Source organism: Ranitomeya variabilis, chromosome 5, assembly GCF_051348905.1.
Source record: "Ranitomeya variabilis isolate aRanVar5 chromosome 5, aRanVar5.hap1, whole genome shotgun sequence".
Lineage (NCBI taxonomy): Eukaryota > Metazoa > Chordata > Amphibia > Anura > Dendrobatidae > Ranitomeya > Ranitomeya variabilis.
The window spans coordinates 396,469,857-396,488,241 of record NC_135236.1 but is presented as its reverse complement, the minus strand read 5'-3'; the positions used below and the strand labels follow the sequence as shown (position 1 = coordinate 396,488,241).

The 18,385-nt window shown below is 42.0% G+C and overlaps 1 protein-coding gene across 1 annotated transcript in view; it reads right to left on the bottom strand.

Moving 5' to 3' along the window:
- IMMP2L (inner mitochondrial membrane peptidase subunit 2) overlaps nt 1-18,385 on the bottom strand; it is a 2,004,242-nt gene that overhangs the window by 1,703,539 nt on the left and 282,318 nt on the right. The window lies entirely within an intron of this gene.

Here is an 18,385-nt window from a genome sequence, read left to right as displayed (position 1 = left end):
ACTACCGGCAGAAACACTCCTTCATAGGGGTTTTCTTGCTGATTGCCTATCATTTCTACCTGTTATCTGCTCCATTTGCACAACAGCAGAAGAAATTGATTCAGAAATCAGTGTTGCTTCAGAACTGGAAAGAGTGATTTCACATAAGTGTGATTGACATGGAGTTACATTGTGTTGTTTAAGTGTTCCCTTTATTTTTGAGCAGTATATACATATATATATATATATATATATATACACACACATATATATATATATATATATATATATATATATATATATATATATATATATATATATATGTTATATTATACAGTGGGTACGGAAAGTATTCAGACCCCTTTAAATTTTTTACTCTTTGTTTAATTGCAACCATTTGGTAAATTCAAAAAAGTTAATTCTTTTCTCATTAACGTACACCCTGCACCCCATCTTCACTGAAAAAAACAGACAAGTTGAAATTTTTGCATATTTATTAAAAAAGAAAACCAGAAATATCACATGGTCATAAGTATTCAGACCCTTTGCTCAGACACTCATATTTAAGTCACATGCTGTCCATTTCCTTGTGATCCTCCTTGAGATGGTTCAACTCTTTCATTGGAGTCCAGCTGTGTTTAATTGAACTGATAGGACTTGATTTGGAAAGGTGTTGTGAATTCCGTTCTCGGGCTCCCTCCTGTGGTCATGAATGGTACTTTGTTGAGTTCTGTTCGTGGGCTCCCTCTGGTGGCTTTGAGTGATACTGCTGGTCTTTAGCTGGGCTCCAGCTGCCTCGTTTTCTGTTGTGCTGCTGCCTATTTAACTCCACCTAGATCTTTACTTGTTGCCAGCTGTCGTTGTATTCAGTATTGGTTCAGATCTCTCTGGTACTTCTCGTGTGACCTGTCTCCTCTTGGAGAAGCTAAGTTCATGCTAGTTCATTTTTTACTCACTGCTTTTGGAAAATGTTTCTCAGTATATGTTAAGTTCAGTCCAGCTTGCTTATATGCTATTTTCTTGCTAGCTGGAAGCTCTGGGGAGCAGAGTTGCTCCCTCACATCGTGAGTCGGTGTGAGGGTCTTTAGTATTCTCTGCGTGGATATTTTTGTAGTATTTTATACTGACCGCACAGTTCCCTTGCTATCTTCTTACTATTTAGTACTAGTGCGCCTCCTATGCTAAAACCTGTTTTCACTCCTATGTTTGTATTTTCCTCTGAACTCACAGTCATTATTTGTGGGGGCTGACTTTACTTTTGGGGAAATTTCTCTGAGGCAAGTGAGGCTTTTGTTTCTCTCTAGGGGTAGCTAGTTCTCAGGCTGTGAAGAGGCGTCTAGGGAGAGTTAGGTACGCTCCACGGCTGCCTATAGTGTGTGTGATAGGATTAGGGTTGCGGTCAGTAAAGTTTCCACGTCCCCAGAGCTTGTCCTATATTTCTGGTTACCTATCAGGTCACCTCAAGTGTTTCTAACCACTAGGTCCATAACAGAAAGGCACACACCTGTCTATATAAGACGTCACAGCTCACAGTGCATGTCAGACCAAATGAGGATCATGAGGTCAAAGAAACTGGCCAAGGAGCTCAGAGACAGAATTGTGACAATTCACAGTTTACCAAAAAATTTCTGCAGTACTCAAGGTTCCTAAGAGCACAGTGGCCTCCATAATCCTTAAATGGAAGAAGTTTGGGACCACCAGAAGTCTTCCTAGACCTTGCCGTCCAGCCAAACTGAGCAATCCTGGGAGAATGAGCAATCCTGGGAGAAGAGCCTTGATGAGAGAGGTAAAGAAGAAACCCAAGATCACCGTGGCTTAGCTTCAGAGATGCAGTAGGGACATAGGAGAAAGTTCAACAAACTCATCTGTCACTGCAGGCCTCCAACAGTTGGGCCTTTATGGCAGAGTGGCCGGACGGAAGCCTCTCCTCAGTGCAAGACATATGAAAGCCTGCATAGAGTGTGCTAAAAAAAACACATGAAGGACTCCCAGACTATGAGAAATAAGATTCTCTGGTCTGATGAGACAAAGATAGACCTTTTTGGTGATAATTCTAAGCGGTATGTGTGGAGAAAACCAGGCACTGCTCATCACCTGCCCTAAACAATCCCAACAGTGAAACATGGTGGTGGCAGCATCATGCTAAGGGGGTGTTTTTAGCTGCAGGGACAGGACAACTGGTTTCCATTGAAGGAAACATGAATGCAACCAAGTACAGAGATATGCGGGATGAAAAACTCTTCCAGAGTGCTCTTGACCTCAGACTTGGCCGAAGGTTCACCTTCCAACAAGACAATGACCCTAAGCACACAGCTAAAATAAAAAAGGAGTGGCTTCAGAACAACTCTGTGACCATTCTTGACTGGTCCAGCCAGAGCCCTGACCTAAAACCAATTAAGCATCTCTGGAGACACCTGAAAATGGCTGTCCACCAACGTTCACCAGCCAACCTGACAGAACTGGAGAGGATTTGCAAGGAAGAATGGCAGACGATCTCCAAATCCAGGTGTGAAAAACTTGTTCCATCATTCCCAAGACGACTCATGGCTGTACTGGCTCAAAAGGGTGGTTCTACTCAATACTTGGCAAAGAGTCTGAATACTTATGACCATGTGATATTTCAGTTTTTCTTTTTTAATAAATGTGCAAAAATTTCTACATTTCTGTTTTTTTTTCAGTCAAGATGGGGCACAGAGTGTACATTAATGAGAAAAAAATGAACTTTTTTGAAATTACCAAATGGCTACAATGAAAGAGTGAAAAATTTAAAGGGGTCTGAATATATTCCATACCCATTGTACAGCTGTGCTCAAAGGTATACCCCAGCAGAATTTCTGCTTTCATTGCCTTTTTTTTCAGAGAATATGAATGATAACACCAAAACTATTTCTCCACTCGTGGTTAGTGGTTGGGTGAAGCCATTTATTGTAAAACTACTGTGTTTACTCTTTTTAAATCATAATGATAACCCAAAACATCCAAATGACCCTGATCAAAAGTGAGACCCTCATAGTTTCCCCATGTCCAGCGTGACACCCCCATAGCCTCCGCATGTCCAGCGTGACACCCCTATAGCCTCCGCATGTCCAGCGTGACACCCCTATAGCCTCCCCATGTCCAGCATGAGACCCTCAGTCTCCCTATGTCTAGAATGAGACCCACTTAGCCGCCCCATGTCCAGCATGAGAGCCCCATAGCCTCCCCATATCCACCATGGGACCCTCATAGCTTTTCTATGTCTAGCATGAAACTCACATAGCCTCCCCATTGCCAGCATGAGCCCCCCATAGCCTTCCCATGTCCAATATGAGATCCCACATAGACTCATGTCCAGCAAGAGCCCCATAGCGTCCACATGTCCAGCATAATACCCCTATAGACTCCCCATGTGCAGCATGAGATCCTCAGCCTCCCCATGTCCACCATGAGAGCCCCATAGACTCCCCATGTCCAGCATGAGACCTCCATACAGTACCTTGCAAAAGTATTCACAAACGATCTCCATCAAACCTCACTGAGCTCGAGCAGGACAAGGAAGAATGGGCAAGAATTTCAGTCTCTCGATGTATAAAACTGATAGAGACATACCCCAAGTGACTTGCAGCTGTAAACGCAGCAAAAGGTGGCACAACAAAGTATTAAGTTAAAGGGGTAATATTGCACGCCCCACTTTTCAGTTTTTGATTTTCCACAAAAATTTAAAATAACCAATAAATTTTGTTCAACTTCACAATTGTGTTCCACTTGTTGTTGATTCTTCACCAAAAATTTACATTAGGTATCTTTATGTTTGAAGCATGACTATGTGGGAAAAGGTTGAAAAGTTCCAGGGAGCCGAATACTTTTGCAAGGCACTGTAGCTTTCCATGTCCAGCTTGAGACTCCCATAGTCTTCCCATGTCAAGCATGAGACCCATATAGCCTCTCCATGCCCAGCATGAGACCCACATAGCCTCCCCATGTCCATCATGAGAGCCCCATAGCCTTCCCATGTCCAGCATGAAACCCCATAGCCTCCTCATGTCCAGTATGAGACCCCCATAGCCTCCCCATGACCAGCACGAGACCCCTTTAGCCTCCCCATGTCCAGCATGAGAGCCCAATAGCCTCCCCATGTCCAGCATGAGACCCCTAAAGCCTCCCCATGTCCAGCATGAGACCTCCACAGTTTCCCATGTCCAGCATGAGAGCCCCATAGTCTCCCCATGTCCAGCATAAGACCCCCATAGCCTCCCCATGTCCAGAATGAGACCCCCATAGCCTCCCATGTCCAGTATGAGACCTCCATAGCTTCCCATGTCCAGCATGAGAGCCCCATAGCCTCCCCATGTCAAGTATGAGACCCTCATAGCCTCCCCATGTCCAGCATGAGCCCCATAGATTCCCCATGTCCAGTATGAGACCTCCATAGCTTTCCATGTCCAGCATGAGAGCCCCATAGCCTCCCCATGTCCAGCATGAGAGCCCCATAGCCTCCCCATGTCCAGCATGAGAGCCCCATAGCCTCCCCATGTCCAACATGAGACCCACATAGCCTCCCCATGTACAGCCAAACATCCCATACACATGAAAAAAAAACACCACACATACTCACCCCGCTCCCATTCCCATGGCGCTCTGTCTCCGATGCACAGTGCACAGGTGATGCGATGAAATGCCATCATCGCTTCAGCTGTCTCACAAGCCAATTGACCCCTCCTCCATCAATGTATTCACCGCTGTCTGGATGGATGTAAAGGATGCAGATAGCGGTGTGAGTGGGTGGTGGCAGACACAGTGCAGCCCGTGGACCACTGTTTTCAGCTCCCGGGCTCTCTCGGTCCATGGACTGGACTGTTACGACCAGAGGGCCGGATATGGCCCATCAGGTCTGCCATATAGTCAGGATTTTGCCATGAAGCTGATATCCAGAATGTCAGGGAAAATTGCATAAGTATTGTAAAATAATTTTGCAAATATTGAATCTTTGCATAAAGTTACTCTATTTGTCAATAAAAAAATAAAAAGTTGGTTATAATTGTACACCATAAAAATATCTAACTAAAATATCTAAAAACATTGAAGCAGCAAACTGTGTGAAAACCAAAATTAGCATCTGTCTCCAAATTTTGGACCATAACTGAACAGGGTCTAAATGACACCTTCATTTTGATCCCAAAAAACTGCTCTTTGTATTGTATTCTCAGTACTTGGCTGAAATCTCTTGAACAACTTGAGTAACTTTTGATGACCTTCTTCACATAGCATGAAAGTACCCGATAAATTCAACTGCGAAAGAGCAATTTTACCTTCTATGGACCAATGTGTATTACATTTGTGCTACCCAACATATGGAAATATTATAGCTAATCATGAAGGATTCCAAATAGCCCATTATGATCAGCACTTTCGTGATGAATTGGGTGCTAATGCATAATGATGGGATACTGAGCGCTTTGCCCCCTAAGAACTCCTCTGGTACAGAAAGTGCTTTTCTCAAAGTGAATTACTGCTGAAATACTTACCACATAGGAAATTGCTAACACAATTATTCTCTGCCTCAGGAAAATCTAATTTTATTACCTTCAGGAAACAAAGTCAGCTGAATTAAATGACAAAAAAATATTACCTTGCTTCACAAAGAATCAACAAGGTGTGCTTCCAACTCAAACATCAAGCCAGAAATATGTCCAAATGTGAATGATTAGCTTAGCATCTATTTTCCTCTAACATTACAGTAATAATGACAAAAAAAAATCCTCATTTTCATGCTCATATGAACAACTGAATTTGACTAAATAGAGCAGACTTGATAAAGTAACACAACTACTTTCAGAATTATGTTTTAATCAGCAAAACCTCCTTATGGAGAATTACTACTACAGATTGTCGCTCATAAATATCTCATGACTTTTATTCTCAGAAATTCAGAGACATATCCACAGTTTAAATAGGGGAAGTGACCAGTCTATTAACTCTGCATGAATAGGAAAATTATTACAACCAAACATGGTAAAAATGAAACTTTGCAATGCTCTTATGTTTTCATGTACAGGACTCTTTAGTAGCCTTTGCTTTCAAAGTAATGCCATGTCTCGCAAACTGGGAAGCTGCACTTCAGTCATGGTCATTCCCTTCAACAAGCCTGGTTGATCAAATTACAGATGGACATTCCACCCTCTTCATACTGCCCAGACTACTTGATTGAAAATATTGCAGAGGATACTGTAATACTGTGTAAAAGAATAAAAGAGCACCTGTCAAAAAGAACATGCATAGGAAACCGGAAGTACTACAGGATAGGGCAGGTAAACGCATATCCAACAATACGTATTCTGTTACTGGGCACTGCAATGCACCAAAATTCATGTTTTATTCACATGCAATTTAGGCTTGCAAGTGCACTAGTGGGCGTATCGGTGCACTTGCAGCTCTTCTCTCCTCCCTGCTTTTCTTCACTGGCACCGCCCTAGCTTCTTGAATGACAGTAAAGATTATAGATGACAGAGCCTCTGTCTCCGCTGTCTATCAAAGATCTGGGATGATGCCCAAAGGAAGAAGAAAACCAAGGTCTACGAATCTACGAATGCAGCAACACCCTCACTAGTACACTTGTGTATGGTGGATTCTCTAAGCCGTCGGTCAGTGTGAACAACACGATTCAAGGCCATGGAACTTGCTGGACAATATATTGAGCCACAAAGACCAAGACAGCAAGATGAAAGGCAGACAAGTAAAGCATGAAATAACACCAAATAAACGAGAGCTAGAAGTGTGTAAATGCACAAGAATGCGTACTTTAAGGGACCATATATTGCTGCAGTACCAGAGTTTGTTATGCTTGCAGAAAACAAATGATTATCTGCAGGTCTGAGCCAGGAAGTAAATATATGTAGATGCTTAATAAGCAGCCTTTCATATAAGATGATTAGCTAGCTAAGAGAAACAGATACATAATAAGCAAACTCCAGAAATATATGGTACAGCTGAATGCAAGGCTTGCTGAAAACTCAGATAGCACATAACTGTCAGCTTTAAAGGGTTTTTGGTGATGATTTCAGAGGTAATTTTCTCACCACAGCAGAAATCCATCACTAACATACATAAATAAAACTTGCCTCGGGGTGGGGGGGCTAGGGGTGGGGAATCCGTGTAAAGCGTCTGAGCCAAGACAGATGAGTAACAAAATGCAAGTTTAATCGGCATATGATTAAAATAAGAATGTTAGAAAATAACAACAAAATAGGTATCATTGGAATGCCCTACTCTATACTACAGTACCTCAGGTTTATTAGACACATTATTTCTAACAGGTTTGCTTTAAAGGGAACCTGTCACCCTTCCCCAGGCGTTTGAAACTAAAAGAGCCACCTTGTGCAGCAGTAATGCTGCATTCTGACAAGGTGGCTCTTTTAGCTCTGGGTGCTGCAACGGCAGAAATAATCCGTTTTGTAATTTGTCCCAAATACCTTTCTTCAGTCAAGGAGGCAGGCCTTTCCCCTCCTGCTGCAGACGCCACACAGCCGTCACTCAAATCCTCTTGGCGCCGGGCACCGCCTCCTCATCTCTGTTTTGAAATGATCCGGCGCCTGCGCTCTTTTCTCCTGCCTTGGGCAGGTGCAGTCAGCGCTGCCCGTCCTCTGCGCTCATATGCAGTCTAGCTGACTGTGCCTGTGCGGCCGCCCTGCCTGTGAATCCCATCCCCGCAGTGAGAATAAATCAGAAGACACTGCGGGGTGGGAAAAGGAAAAGGTCAGAGAGGCCCAGCGCTTGCGCACTGCAGTACTTTACGCTGCCCTCAACAGGGCAAATCAATACGCCTGTGCAAGAGCCACAACAGAAGCAAGGAGAATAACATTGTATGAAGATTGGAGGTGCCAAACCCGGACCTGCGACGCCCATCGGACCCGAACCAAACTGGGACCGCCCCTGGGTGAGTATAATCTAACTTGTTTTTCTTATCTTGCAGGTTACATCGGTGGCTTATTTACAGCATTATAGAATGCTGTAGATAAGCTCCTGATGGCGGTGGCCACAGTTTATAGGGCCAAAATGAGGTGACAGATTCCCTTTAACAATAGAGATGGGTGAACCCGGACAGTAAAGTTCGGCATCAATACCGAACACCTACTGTTCGGGCACGGACACCAAACACGGACTTCACCAGGAAGTCCGAGTTACTGTTCGGGTTCAACTCCCCCAAACACCGGGTGTTTGTCGCACTGTCATGTGGCAAACACTGCTTCTGATCAGCGGTAAAATTATCACTGTCGGTCACAGAGCCGCAATAGCACGCAGCTATGATTTGAGGTATGGCATTTGCCTCTGGTCATAGGTATTTGCTGATGGGACTTCTGCTGTCGCTAATAACAGTGAGAGCAAGAGCAACTGTTGTGAGTATTCATCAAACAGCGCTGTAAATAAATATATATATTTTTTAAATGGCATGTGTTACCCTGTATTTTTAATAACCAGCCAGGCAAAACTCACAGCTGGGGGCTGCAACCCTCAGCTGCCAGCTTCAGAAAGGCTGGTTATCAAGAATAGGGGGATCTCCACACCGTATTTTTTAATCATTTAAATAATTTTTAAAAACGGTGTGGGGTCCCCCCATTTTTGACAACCAGCCAAGCTATAGCAGACAGCTGGGGGCTGATATTCTCAGGCTGGTAAGGGGCCATCGATATTAGACCCTCCAGCTTAACCCCTTTACCCCCAAGGGTGGTTTGCACGTTAATGACAAGGCCAATTTTTACAATTCTGACCACTGTCCCTTTATGAGGTTATAACTCTGGAATCCCGGTGATTCTGACAATGTTTTCTCGTGACATATTGTACTTCATGATAGTGGTAAAATTTCTTTGATATTACCTGCATTTATTTGTGAAAAAAACAGAAATTTGGCAAAAATTTTGAAAATCTCACAATTTTCCAACTTTGAATTTTTATGCAATTAAATCACAGAGGTATGTCACACAAAATACTTAATCAGTAACATTTCCCACATGTCTACTTTACATCAGCACAATTTTGGAACCAAAAATTTTTTGTTAGGGAGTTATAAGGGTTAAAAGTTGACCAGCAATTTCTCATTTTTACAACACCATTTTTTTTAGGGACCACATCACATTTGAAGTCATTTTGAGGGGTCTATATGATAGAAAATAACCAAGTGTGACACCATTCTAAAAACTGCACCCCTCAAGGTGCTCAAAACCACATTCAAGAAGTTTATTAACCGTTCAGGTGTTTCACAGGAATTTTTGGAATGTTTAAATAAAAATGAACATTTAACTTTGAACTTTGAACATTTGAAAAATGAACATTTAACTTTTTTACACAAAAAATTTACTTCAGCTCCAATTTGTTTTATTTTACCAAGGGTAACAGGAGAAAATGGACCCCAAAAGTTGTGGCACAATTTGTCCTGAGTACGCCGATACTCCATATGTGGGGGTAAACCACTGTTTGGGCGCATGGCAGAGTTCGGAAGCAAAGGAGCGATATTTGACTTTTCAATGCAAAATTGACTGGAATTGAGATGGGACGCCATGTTGCGTTTGGAGAGCCCCTAATGTGCCTAAACATTGAAACCCCCCACAAGTGACACCATTTTGGAAAGTAGACCCCCTAAGGAACTTATCTAGATGTGTGGTGAGCACTTTGACCCACCAAGTGATTCACAGAAGTTTATAATGCAGAGCCGTAAAAATAAAAAATCATTTTTTCACAAAAATGATCTTTTCGCCCCCAATTTTTTATTTTCCCAAGGGTACGAGAAGAAATTGGACCCCAAAAGTTGTTGTACAATTTGTCCCGAGCACGGTGATACCCCATATGTGGGGGTAAACCACTGTTTGGGCGCATGGGAGAGCTCGGAAGGGAAGGAGCGCCGTTTGACTTTTCAATGCAAAATTGACAGGAATTGAGATGGGACGCCATCTGAGCAGGCGCTGTGAAGCCACCTCCCTGCAGGACCCGGATGCAGCGGCCATTTTGGATCCGGGCCTGCTGCAGGGAGGAGGTAAGAGACCCTCGGAGCAAGGCGATCACATCGCGTTGCTCCGGGGGTCTCAGGGACGCCCGCAGGGAGCCCCCTCCCTGCGTGATGCTTCACTATACCGCCAGAACACTGCGATCATGTTTTATCGCAGTGTGCCGGAGGCGGTCCGTTACCACTCCTGGCACATAGTGCCGGATGTCAGCTGCGATAGTCAGCTGACACCCGGTCACGATCGGCCGCGCTCCCCCCGTGAGTGCGGCCGAACGCATATGACGTACTATCCCGTCGGTGGTCATACGGGCCCACCCCACCTCAACAGGATAGTACGTCTAATGTCAGAAAGGGGTTAAAAATAGTAGCCCGCAGCTGCTCAGAAAAGTCACATCTATTAGATGTGCCAATTCTGGCACTTTGCCCAGCTCTTTGCACTTGCCCTGTAGCTGTGGCAAGTGGGGTTCATCTCACCCATCTCAAGTGAACAAGCTACTATTACAGTGGCTTGCAAAAGTATTCATCCCCTTGGTATTTTTCATCTTTGCTACCTCACAACCTGGAAAATCACTGCTTTTTTAGGGTTTGTATCAGTTCATGTAAAGAATATGCCTACAACTGTGAACATTTGATTTTCTTTCTATTTTGAAGAAAATAACAAATAGGACAAAACAAAGAAAAACTTCAGTGTGCATAACTCTTCATCTCCCTAAAGTCAGTACTTTGTAGAGCTTCTTTCTGTAGGGAATACAGCTGAAAGTCACTTTGGATAAGTCTCTTTGAGCTTTCCACTTGGATTTTTGCCCATTCCTCAAGGCAAAACTGCTTCAGCTCCTCTACGTAAGATGGTTTCCTCTGATGAACAGCAATCTTCAAGTCTGACCACAGATTCTCAATTGGATTAAGGTTTGGGTTTTAACTAGGCCACTGCAAAACATTTAAACGTTTCCTGTTAAACCGTTTTAACAGTATGCTTTGGGTTATTGTCTTGTTTTAGGTTATTGTCTTGTTATAAGTTGAAGATCCATCCCAGTCTCAAATCATTGACAGAAAAACAGGTTTTGCTCAAGAATATCCCTGTACTTTGCATCATCCATCCTCCCTTCGACTTGGACCATTCTCCGCATCTCTGCTGCTAAAAAAAATCCCCACCATGCTTCACTGTGGGAATAGTGTTCTTGGGTGATGAGCTGTGTTGGTTTGGTGCCAAATAGAGCATTTACCTTGGGGGTCAAAAAGTTCAATTATGGTCTCATCTGACCACAGCACCTTCCTCCATACATTTAGATGGTCTCCCACATGTCATTTGACAAACACAAAACAAGCCTTACAATTTTTGCATGTAAGCACACATCCATAAAGGCTACCTTATGGACTATACGGCTTAATGAGGTGGTATAGAAAGATACTCCAGTCTCTGATTGAGAACTCTGAAGCTCCTTCAGGATTATCTTTGGTCTTTGTGCTGCCTCTCTCATTAATGTCCTCCTTGCCCATGCTGAGATTTGGTGGGCGGCCCTCTCATGGCAGGTTTGCTGTGGTACCTTGTTCTTTCCATTTGATGATAATGGATTTGATGGTGCTCCGAGGGATCATCAGAGTTTGGGATATTTTGACTTATGAATGTAACTGCTTGCATAAGAATTTTTTAGGGACTTCAGAGCAAAAGGGATGAATACATATGCACATGGCAATTTTTAGGTATTTAATCCCATAAATTTAATTTATGAATATTTTTTTCATTCACTAACTTAGACTATTTAGTGCCCATGCATTACACATAAATCAAATTGCAAACATATTTAAATACAGTTTGTATTGTAACAAAATAGCCAAGGTGTGAAAACTTTCGCAAGCCATTGTATTTACAGCCTGATACAAACACACTGAATAGTGAACATTACCAAAATAATATCAATAGTATGAGAAATAAGTTTTCTTTTAATTTTGTGCAATAATCCCAAATTACATATTAATATATACCGTGGGTAAAATAAGTATTTGATACACTGAGGATTTTGCAATTTTCAAACCTACAAAGAATGGAGAGAGCTGTAATTTTTATGGTTATGGTAGGTACACATCAACTGTGAGGGACAGAATATAAAAATAAAAAAACTGAAAATCACATTGTAGGATTTTTAAATAATTAAATTGCATTTCATTGCATGAAATAAGTATTTGATCACCTACCAATCAGCAGGAAATCTGGTTCTCACAGACCTATTACTTGTTCTTTAAGAAGCCCTCTTACTGCACCTGTTTGAACTTTTGTTACCTGTATAAAAGACACCTGTCCACACAATCAATTACACTCCATCCGCTTGATTATCGTCAAAACCAAAGATCAAAGGACAACAGTGAAAAAATTTTAGACATGCACAAGGCTGTGATGGCAAGCAGCTTGGTGAGAAGGCAACAACTGTTGGTGCAATTATTAAAAAATAGAAAAAATACAAGATAACTGTCAACCTTACTCATTCTGGGGTTCCATGCAAGTTCTCGTGGGGTAAGGATGATTCTGAAAAAGGTCAGGAATCAGCCCAGAACTACGCAGGAGGACCTGGTCAATGTCCTGAAGAGAGTGGGGACCACAGTCTCAAATATTACCATTAGTAACACATTACACTGTTATTGATTAAAATCCTGCAGGGCACACAAGGCCCACCTGCTCACGCCAGCACATGTTCAAGCCCCTTTCAAGTTTGCCAATGACCATCTGCATGATCCAGAGGAGGCGTGGTCAGTCGGGACCAAAATAGAACTTTTTTGTATCAACTTCACTCGCCATGTTTGAAGGAAGAAGGATGAGTGCAACCACAAGAACACCGTCCAAACCGTGAAGCATGGTGGGGGAAACATCATACTTTGGGGGTGCTTTTCTGCAAAGGGGACCGGACAATTGCACTATATTAAAGGGAAGATGGATGGGGTAATGTATTGCAAGATTTTGGCCAACAACCTCCTTCCCTCAGTAAGGGCATTGAAGATGGGTCATGGATGGGTCTTACAGCATGAAAATGACCCGAAACATGCAGCCAGGGCAACTAAGGAGTGGCTCCGCAAGAAGCAGTTCAAGGTCCTGGAGTGGCCTAGCCAGTCTCCAGACCTGAACCCAATAGCAAATCTTTGGAGTGAGCTGAAACTCAATGTTGCCCAGCTACAGCCCCGAAAACTGGAAGATCTGTATGGAGGAGTGGGCCAAAATCCCCGCTGCATTCTGTGCAAAATTGTTCAAGAACTACATGAAACGTATGACCTCTGCAATTGCACACAAATGTTACTGTACCAAATATTAAGTTCTGCTTTTGTATTGTATCAACTACTTATTTCATATAATAAAATGCAAATTAATTACATAAAAATCATACAATGTAATTTTCTGGATTCTCTTTTTTTTTTTTTAATTCTCTCACAGATGAAGTGTACCCAAGATAAAAATTACAGACATCTCCATTCTTTTACCCATTCTGGGTAAATTTACAAACTCGGCAGTGTATCAATTACTTATTTTCCCCACTGTATATATGTAAGATTGGTGTGAAAATTCATACCAAAAGAGTATGTGGTATCCAATACCAGAACACAAAACGCAAGTCGGTAGCAGGTGAATGGAGAGGGGTCATAGGGTAATCTCACCCCATAAACGTCAGGCAATAGCTGTGTGTTACAGCCAGTGCCTGCCTCTAATAAGCGCTGGTCACATGAAGTGCCACCCACAATTGTATTCTTGTTAAATGCTGCTGTCAAACTCTGAAAGCAGTATTAATAGCTCTTTAGAATAAGGGAGTGTCATTCCATGCACCCATCGGCATGCTCCTGACGTGACTGCAGATCGCCAATGGCTTGCTATGACAGCAGAGGGGTCTGTTGAAGACCACTGTTCTTGTCATTATGGAGCTCTGTTGAAACCCTGCTTCTGACCAGGCTTCAAAGGAGACTTTTACTATATGCAACCATGCTGTGGTATTGCTGTATATAGCACAAGCAATCAGGCAGTCCCTAAAGGGAATAACAAGTTAAAAAAAAACAAAAAAAAGCCAATGTTTTAAAAAAATATGAAAATAAAAAGTTACAATCACCCCCCATTTCACCTATTAAGAATTAAAATAATTTTGAAATAAAAAAAATATACAAGTGGTATCGCTGCATTCAGAAAAGTTAAATCTATCAAAATTTTAAAACATTTAACAAGATCGGTAAGCACAATAATCAGAAAAAATTCAAGAACAAAATTATGTTTTTTTTGGTTGCTGCAATAACATACAAAATGCTGTAACAAGCAATCAAAATGTCATGTCTATCCCAAAATGGTATCTTGCTTTTCCCCGCAAAAATAAAGCCCTCACAGAGCCTCACAGAGATCAAAAAATTAAACAATTACAGTTCTCAGAAAATGTTGATTTTTTTTTCTCAAAATTTCAGATGTTTTTTCACCACTAAAATTATTTTAAAAAAACTAGACATGTTTGGTACAGCCAGAATTGCACTTATGAGCAGAATCATATGGCGACATTTTTTTACCCTACAATGTCAGAATTGCAATTTTTTCCTCACAATTCCACGGCACTTGGAATTTTTTTTTCCCGCCTGTTTTCCAGTACATTATGTAGTAAAATGAATGATGTCATGCAAAAGTACAACTCGTCCCGCAAAAAACAAGCCCTCATATGTCTATGTGGACAGAAAAATACAAAAAATTATGGTTCTGGGAAGAAGGGGAGGAAAAAACTTAAAAAGCAAAAACAGAAATTGGCGGCATTGGAAAGGGGTTAAAGGCGGGATTAGTTTGGGATAATGAACCAGACCTACCCCATCCCCTGACTAGACAACCACTAATTTGCAAGCACAGTCTCAATGTAAATTTTATATTAATTCAGTAAGCAATAAACTGCAAAAAGGTGGCTTGTTAGGCTATGTGCACACGCTGCGGATTTTGCTGCGTATCCACAGCTGCGGTTCCGCAGCGGTTTCCCATGCATTTACAGTACAATGTAAACCTATGGGAAACGCAATCCGCAGTGCACATGCTGCGGAAAAAAATGCGTGGAAACGCAGCGGTTTACATTCCGCAGCATGTCAATTCTTGGTGCGGAATCCCCAGCAGTTTCACACCTGCTCCATAATAGAAAATCGTAGGTGTAAAACCGCAGTGGAATCCGCACAAAAAACGCGGTAAATCCGCAATAAATCCGCAGGAAAAACGCGCAGTTTTTGCCCTGCGGATTTATCAAATCCGCTGCGGAAAAATCCGCGGAGGATTATTCTACGTGTGCACATACCCTTAGAATGTAGGGAAAGGGATAGGTATGGTGGTGGGGCTAGGGCAGCTGCCAGGTTCCCTTTAATGCTAGACCAGGAGTTATTAGTGATCCATAATCCCCTTGATACTCTCATTAACTTTAGTTACAAATATTATTGAAATTTACCCAAGGTTAAACTGTGAAATGTTTCAAGTAGGAGAATAGATAAACACATGCTTATTAACAGTGTTAACACTTAAAATATACTAGTTTTAAATATGTATCAACTATACAATATGAGATGGAAAATGTATGACGAACATTAAGATCAGTAAGCATTAACACATTCATCAATTTATTAAGATCCGTAAAGGAAAATAATGAGTTTCTATTTCTTAATAAAGTGATCTTTAACCCTAGTCTTATCACTGTTCCCATATGTTATTACAGGAGAAATAAACCGCTGAGTGAGCTGCTAGCAAATCATTATTATGCTTTCAATGAAAATGAGAGAAAGGTGGCAAAGCAGGATATTTGCCCTATAGGCAAAGAGCAGAGCCCAGAGTCCTGACAGCCTGGAGCCCTTAGATAACAGTTTACCACTAACATGTACGATTCACATAAGGGACAATAACTGTGCACCTATTTTTATTTCTTTAATAAATTTGACATAGACAAACAATAGTCATCAAACCACTATTTTAACAATTTTCTGCGTGTGCTGGTTTACTGACTATAGGATTTTTTTGTAAGACTATTAGGCTGCCGTCACACTAGCAGTATTTGGTCAGTATTTTACATCAGTATTTGTAAGCCAAAACCAGGAGAGGGTGATAAATGCAGAAGTGGTGCATATCTTTCTATTAGGCCGGCCTCACACTAGCGAGTTTTACGGACGTATGAGCGCATAAACTACGTCCGTAAAATTTGCATTACACATGGTCCAATGACTCTCCATGGCCCAGCTCCTATCTGCCGTATATTACGCATCCGTAATATACGGTCTTGTACGGCCGTAGAAAATCGCAGCATGCTGCGTTTGTCACCGTATTGCGCAAAAAAATCGCCAATGAAAGTCTATGGGGGCGAGAAAAATACGGATTCCACACGGACCAGCAGTGTGACTTGCGAGAAATACGCAGCGGTGTTAGGCTACTTTCACACTAGCGTTAACTGCATTACGTTTCAAAACGTCTTTTTTCAGAAAAAACGCATCCAGCAAAACTTTTTGCTGGATGCGTTTTTTTCCCATAGACTTGTATTGGCGACGTATGGCGACGGATTGGCATACGTCGTGTACGTTTTACGACGGATGCGTCGAAATTTGGCGACACGTCGTCTCAAAAAAACGTAGATTGTAACGTTTTTTGTCTCCGCCTAAAAAACGTGTCGCGACGCATCCTGCGGCATACGTCGTTGGCTGCAATGGAAGCCTATGAGCGACGGATGCGTCGGGACACGTCGTACGACGCAATGCAGCGCTGCAATACGTTTTTTTTACACTGAGCATGCTCAGAAGAAGTATTTTGTTGCCAATTGGCCAGACACCCCCAAATCTATATAAACCTGGCCTGGGCCTTGAACCCCACATATGCCAGCAAGACACAGAGAAGCAAAGAAGCCTGCCAGCAAGAGCCAGCCTGCCACAAGACCCCAGCCAAGCACAAGACCCCAGCCAGCCTGCCACAAGACTCCAGCCATCCTGCCACAAGACTCCAGCCATCCTGCCACAAGACTCCAGACATCCTGCTACAAGACTCCAGCCACCATAGAGCCAGTGTGAGTATTGCAATTTTAGTGTGCATCTGTGTGCCTGTGCATTTCTGTGTGTATGAGGTACTACTGACTACAGCAAGAGCTTAAAACCTGAAGAGAACCTGAGGCCTGCCATCGTCCTGCACCAGCCAGTGCCATGCTAGAGTCCAGATCCACCATGATGCCAGCCACTGTGAAGACCTGCTGCTTCAGCCAAAGGATTGTCAGCCTTTTGTATGTGTGTGTGTGTATGCGTCTTCTGATTGGTTTCACCTTTCTGCCTTTGTTGTACATATGTGTATTTGCATAAAGCTATGTGCGTGCATGTGTATGTGTGCATTTTTGGACGGCTGTGTGCTTTTGTACCATGTGCCTGCACCATATTATGCCTTTGCCAATTTTATGCCTGTTCATGTGGGAGGGTATGTGTCCATGTGCAGGATTGCATCAGGATGTGGTCAGGATTTTCCATCAGTATTTGTACGCCAAAACCAGGAGTGGGTGATAAAAGCAAAAGTGTGCCTGTTTTCGTATTATACTTTACCTAATTTTTACACTCCTGGTTTTGGCTTACAAATACTGATGGGAAATCCTGCCCAAATTCTGATGCGATCCTGAATGTGGACACATACCATGCATGTTTTTTGGGTACGTCTTGTTGATGGCATGTGCATTTGTCCATGCTGTATAATTGGTTATTTGCCTTTTTCTGATGTATTGACTGTATAGTGGTCTGTGCAGCATGTGGTTTATTTTTTTTTTTTTTTTTTTAAATCTGATGTGTTTTTTAAAAAAGTCTAGCGGTGTGCAGCTTGTGGTTTGAATGTGTGAGTGTGGGGTTTTTCTATTTAATAAAAGTGTTGAATTTTTTTTTATTACAGTTATAACCATTTGCAGTTGAAGTACTTGTATTTAAAATAAAGAGCATGTCAGCTCCTTGTGATTTTTAAAAAAAAAAGTGCAAAAAAAAAATTATAATAAAATGTTTATTAAAAAAATGTCCGTAGTATTATTTCATAAAGGTAAATTTAAAACTGGTGTATGTACCAATGGTTACACATGCAATACAGGGTTGGTTGAGGGCTCATTTTTTTTAATAAAGGTTAACCTGTAAAGTATTTTTTTTTTTTTTTTGGGGGGGGAGAGGTTATTTATTTTAAATAAAATGTGTCAAATATATTTTTTCATGGTGTTAACATTAAAAAATTTTGTTTTTTGGGACATGGAAATGAATGGTATAACGTGCAACTTTTTGGGGGGGTTTTGGTGTTCACCTGTATGAACATTTCTGACATCATTTTAGTAGGGTGTTTATCATTGAACATTACCTAGTTCAGGGGGTGGTCTAACTATAGATCCATTATACATATAACAGATAAACCAGGACACAGCCGCTGCCCACCAGGACACAGCCACTGCCCACCAGGACACAGCC